A 6,407-nucleotide genomic window follows, 5' to 3' on the forward strand; every position below is an offset into this window, starting at 1 on the left:
TGAGGAAGCTGTGGCTGTGCAGCATCACCGGCACACACCGTCTGAAAATAAACACTTCATGCTCTCTGCCTTCCCCCTCCCTGCTGCCATCCAAACTCCACCTGAGGATTGTGTTCCAGCGAGAGGCCGTAACAAAGCTTCATTTCCTCCAGCAGTGTTTGATCTGGGCTTGGTGGACACAACCTTTACTCCCCCCCAACAAAAGTCATACTACAGTGACCGGCACACAAATGTGTGACATGTCAATGTCCTGTGATGAACTTTCATCAAGACAATTCATGTCAGAAAGAGTAAAATCCAGATTTTTTTTTTTTTTTGGTTTCTGCTAACTGGCTTTCTTCCGCTGGTTGTCCGGAGTCACCACAGCAAATCTGGTATAGATCAGCATTGGGATTTGGCAATGCACCAGAAGGCCTCCCTGACACAACTTCAGTTCTACAGAGATACAGTAGTGTTCAGAATAATAGTAGTGCTATGTGACTAAAAAGATTAATCCAGGTTTTGAGTATATTTCTTATTGTTACATTGTTACATTTTACTAATAGCCCAATTTCATAGTCTTAAGAGTGTGCATATCATGAATGCTTGGTCTTGTTGGATTTGTGAGAATCTACTGAATCTACTGGTACCTTGTTTCCCATGTAACAATAAGAAATATACTCAAAACCTGGAATAATCTTTTTAGCCACATAGCACTACTATTATTCTGAACACTACTGTACATGTACAGGTCCTGGTCTTCCAAAATGTCCCAAACAGCCAAATGTTTTCATACTGGGTATATATTTCATACTGGGTCCTTCAAACGCTGGTCGGTTCTCCGTCCTGCGTCCGACACTTAACAGTAGTCTCTGGCCAAACATCACGGACCCAGCGGTAGCAGAGACGGTACCACGCCGGGAAGGCGGCAGCGGACGTTCAGAAGTTATCCGGATCAGTTGCGGGTGCTCTCCGCCCGGATGGTGCGTGTTTGAGAACCCATTACTGAATACTGATTTGAGCTCTCTTGCAGCCGTGTTCCTGTGTGTGCCTTATCCGAGGGTCGTGGTGGAGTGTGACTGGCGACGGCTTCGCGTCACACTTCGACCGGATAAGAGGTTTAAACGGGAGCTGCAAGAGTGGGTCTGTAATGGGTGAACGCGCACAGCGGAGCTCTGTGGCACGGGTCGCTGTGCTTCCTGTGTTACAGTTGTAGCCCCGTTTCCCCGGGTGAAGATAGCTACTGCGTCTGTTGTGTCAGCTCCGGCATAATTTAGTTGAGGCACATTTTGGTTGTGTGTTACGCACAGCTGCGCACAAGAAAAGCAGCATGAGTTTGTTTTCTCTGTTACCAAAGGGGTTTTTTATTTTTAGCACTTTGGCTCCCTCTGTTGGTGACTGAGTCACATTACCGTTAAGCTCTTAAGTTGGAACAGGTGTGTTCCATTTGTTTGAGCTTAACGGTATACGTCACTTATTAGTTTTGTGTTGGTTCATTTTTTGTAGGTGTTTTTTGAGTTGGTTTTTGTGTGGGATTTTTTTACACTATTAGTGTCTGGGGTCGTGACCCTGCAGTCTGTCTGGGGCATAAACAGGACCCAAATAACTGTATGTTAGTCTGTTAGTCTTTCTTTTTATTTCTTTTGGTTTCACCTCCCAGGGTTTGATGGGACGGTCCTCTGGGGGGTGATGGGGGGGTAATTGGGTTGTTTTTTCTTTTTTCTTTTTTTTTGTTTTTGTTATGCCCCCTCTTCTCCTCTGGCTCCAGCCGTGTGAGCCGTATGTGTCGGCGTTGCTGGAGTGGTGCAGTTTGGTTATGCTGGGCGTTTCCCAGGTAACCTCTGCACCTGGGAGGGGAGGGGGGGGTTCGGGGTGTTGTTTTTTTTTTTTTGTTGGTTCCCTGTTCCACCTCCGGCTTCAGCGCGCCTTTGAGCCGTCTGCCATCGGCGTGGCTGAGGTTTGGGGCAGTGGAATATACCCGCAGCTGGTGGCTGGTTTGGAAGTTGGAGGGGTGGCGCCGTTTTGTGCCGTCTGCCATAACCGCTGTTCCACTCCTCCCGGTTGACTTCTGGGGTACAGTCATGGTTGGTGACGCTGGACGTGCTTCCAATTTCCACTGCGCCGAGGGGGTGGGGTTGGGGTTGTTTTGTTTGTTTGTTTTTTTTTCTCCTTTTGTTTTCCCCCCCAGTTTCCGCCCTCAGGGTGTGACTGTGGTGTCCTCTGGGGGGGAAAGGGCTGTGGGTCCATCTAGCCATAGACGGCCGGGGCTGGGTCCGTTGGTCATGAGGGGGCCCGTCTCCTGGGGTTGATGGAACGGTCCTCTGGGAGGCGCTGGGAGCCCCCGTGGGTGACTTTGGAGCCCAGAGGGACCTCGGCTGTGGTTATTACTCCTGGAGCTGGCAGGATGTCCTCTGGGGGGTGTTAGTATTTTTATTTGCAAGCTTAAGTTTGGGTTGTTTTTCTTTTCTCCTCTTCCCGGGGTTTGATGGGACGGTCCCCTGGGGAGGGGGGGGGGTGGTTTGGTTGTTTGTGTTTGTCTTTTTTGTTTTATGACTAATCAGACTGTAAACATGGTTGGACAAAGGCTGACCGCACAGGTTCAAGAACTCCTGGCCACACCTGTGCTAATTGACTGACAGAAACAAAGGCAAAGATGCAGTCAGAGGAGAAGACGTCAACCGTTCTGTTGGATGGAGATTCTGTTGGAAGATGAATGCAGATACGGTTTCCAGCCATGGTCCCTGGAGGGGGGTGTTTCTCCTGGGCCAGGTTTGTGTGGTCGCCGGGAGGCTTCCCGTGAGGGTGGGGTGCTGTTGTATGGCTGGGGGTGCCTGGCGTGCCTGGCTGCCTTTTGTTTCTGTCTTCTGTCTTTTGTTTTTCCTTCCAGGTGGTGCGCGTTTAGGACTGAGTGGCTGTGTGGCTGAGTCATCAGGACCTCACCCTGATCACCTGAGGCTGATCATGTGCAGCTCGTCAGGACTCACAGCTGTGGTGCATCTACACGGATTGGAGCATGGTGGCATTTAAGTCTGGAGTACACAGTGTGTATTTGCCAGAGACTCGACCTTGTGACCAGACGGGTGAGATTGTTGTCTCGAGAGCCGTCTCATCATCAGTGGATGCAGAGACTGTACCAGGTTTGACACCATGGTCTGTGAAAGAGGAGGGGGTGAGGTCTCACGCTCGTCAGCACACTTCCTGAGGTACGTTAGGTTTTGTGACTAACATTTGTACAGTCAGTATATGTGGTGTCCCTCACACCTTATTGTATTGAGCTGTTATGTTAGTCGTTTAATCAGCTTCCACTGCAGTTTGAGTATGTGAACAGGGTGTTCCATGCCTGCAGGGTGGGAAGCTGATTAGTGATTAAGCCAGGAAGTGTTTGCTGTTTATGTACACCTTTGAGCGGCCTCTCTGTGTGTGGCGTGTGGACTCACATGATGGTTTCTTCTTTCACAGACTGGGTTTGTCGCGGCCACCTGGGGGGTGTCGGCGGGGTCCTTGGGTCCGAACTGTTTCTGGCTCTGGACCGTTTGTGCAGCTGGGAGCGCACCGTAATCACCACCTCGCCAGTCCGCGCACTCATTTGTTTGTACTTAGCACATCACTGTTATGTTTATTAAATTTTGTTATCCTTTGTACCGTGCTCTGCTTATTTCATACTGGGTCCTTCAAACGCTGGTCGGTTCTCCGTCCTGCGTCCGACACATAACAAAATGTCCCAATCAGGACTGACTCTGCTTCACTTCTGTGATCTGACAGGTGCAAAATCAAACTGAAATGATAGGCGTAAAATACCCAGCCCAGTCTTTAGTCTTACATTTTTTTTTGTGCTCCCGTCACAAAATTATTCAAATTTTCGTGACGCACAACCCTAACCATAACCAAGGTTGGGTAGGATTTCTTTTAAATGTAATCCAAAAGTAATCAGATTACAAGTAATCCAAATGTATGAACATACATACATGTAATCCACATGTATTCTTTCAAAGTAATCCTACCCAACCTTGACCATAACCACCCCTGACCCCCGCTTCACTTTTAATTTCGTGCAGCCATTACAGAATGTGTTACTTACATTACCTTAGTTGTGTGAAGCGCCTTGAGGCAACCTTGTTGTGATTTGGCGCTATATAAATGAAAATAAATTTAAATTATTACAATGAATTTGTGCTGCCATGATGAAAATGGGGCGCTTTTCGTGGCAATATCATGAACCAATAGATTAACATATATTTCAATCCAGTCTCACCACATGTTGTGATTCAGCAACACGAAATATACATTAATCTATTGGTTTGTGATATTGTCACGAAAAGCGCCCCATTTTCATCACGGCAGCACAAATTCATTTTAATACATTCCGTGATGGCTGCACGAAATTAAAAGTGAAGCGGGGGGGGGGGGGGGGGGGGGGTCCAGGGGTGGCTATGGTTAGGGTTGGGGGTAGCAGTAAGGTTAGTAATAGTAAGTTAAAAAAATCCCCGCCACGAAAATTTTAATACATGACAGGGGCACAAAAAAATAAACGTGAAACTGGGTTGTATATTTTGTGCTGCTGAATCACGACATGCCGTGAGACTGGGTTGAAATACCCCTGCACTAGACCTGTATGTCAAATGTTACAAAATCTTTTGAGCCACATGTGGTTCTTGTTCCACTAATAAAATAAAAGATATGTGCCAAATTTTATTGTAATCGGACATTGTTTAGGGGTCCCCCACAAAGCAACAATTTTCCCCAAACAAGCAATGTAGTAATCCAGTCATTCCAGTAATGTTCTCCTCTGGGTGACCAGTCAACCACCACTTATTGTGATTAGAAGCCATCACATGTACCAGTAAAAGAAAAATAATGGTATCAGAGTCTTCTCCCGTTAGGGTGACGTTGCCTTGCCAGCGGAGGGAGAGGAAAATGTGTCACTCTGGGGGACCTCTAAATCTTATCTGATTGAGTTCAGCTTTGGTCTGCACCTATAAAACCCCAAGTGGAACAAAACAACAGGTGGCCCAAAGTCTCTCACAACTTTTATGTTTTCACTGTAAAACATGAACAGCCCTACCCTGCACTATAGCCGATCACAATGAATGACATGACAGTGTAATTTAAAATACTTTTTTTTTGTCTCGGTGGATCATTAATGGGATTTATTTTCATCGTGAGCAAAATGCTGAAGAGATGAACGCTGATTGTGAATAAATGAAGCGCAATAAAATCATTGCAGAAAGGACTTTCAACTTTTAAACTGCATGTTTTTTCTTCTTCTTCTTGGTGGTGCTATGATGATGAATCTGTTGTGTGGGCCGCCAGAAGAGGAGGTACTGCTGGCCCACCACCAGAGGGCGCCCTGCCTGAAGTGCGGGCTTCAGGCACGAGAGGGCGCTGCCGCCACAGACACAGCCGAGGGTGACAGCTGTCACTCATTATCTCTTGACAGCTGTCACCCATCTACTCAACATCATCTCACTCCATAAAGACCAGACGTCATCTCCACCTCGTTGCCGAGATATCGTACTTCTATGGAGGTAACTTTCTCTGCCTGTATTAATTGATTCCAAGAGCTATTGTGTTGCAGCTGTCAACCAGAGGACCGGCGTGGGTCGCGACTGTTTCGTCCTACGTCCCGTCAGATAAGTGGTTTAACAGACGCTGCACGAGTGTGTGTTAGAGGTGGAGGTGGCATTCCCACCGTTGTTGTTACGGGGTGTACACACACCCACACTTGACTGTCTTTGTTCTTCGCCAGCAGTACCAGATCCGACAGTCGGGGACGGTGATCACCTGGGAATTCGGGACTTGGCGGCTCCAGTATTCACCAGGTTCGGTGGCGGCGGAAATCGTGTGGTTCCGGCTTTTCTCAGGACCGACGTCTTCTATCCTCGAGCCTGCCCACACGTCACCTTTGTGGACTGACTATTATCAGATTCTGAGATTGTCTGTGTATTCGTTGTGCACCTTCACAACATTAATTTGTTACTTTTTTGGCTCATCTATTGACCGTTCATTTGCGCCCCCTGTTGTGGGTCCGTGTCACTACACTTTCACAACAGAATCCATCTGACAGAACACAACAGGTCAGATTAAAGACTTTATTTACTGTGTGTGCTGGGGCCAACCAGTCTTCTTCACATGATGCAAATGTTCCTTTTTGTTAATTTAACAAAAAAATTGAAGATACAGGATCTAAAAGTTTTCTTTGTGTTTGTGGGGATTTGTTCTAGATGGAAATAACAGAAACATTATCAGCGTCAGGTTCAGGTTGGGTTTGGTCAGAAACAGTAAAATGCCCGTCGGGTTCACTCACTACTCCATCGGATGCAGGACGGGTTTGGACAGAAATATTAAACCCGAACTGCAATCTACTGCATTACAATAAATCTGCTGATACTCAGTAAGTCTTCAGAAATGTCTACCTCTCCATTAGTTTG

The sequence above is a fragment of the Thalassophryne amazonica genome, chromosome 12 (assembly GCF_902500255.1).
Source record: "Thalassophryne amazonica chromosome 12, fThaAma1.1, whole genome shotgun sequence".
Lineage (NCBI taxonomy): Eukaryota > Metazoa > Chordata > Actinopteri > Batrachoidiformes > Batrachoididae > Thalassophryne > Thalassophryne amazonica.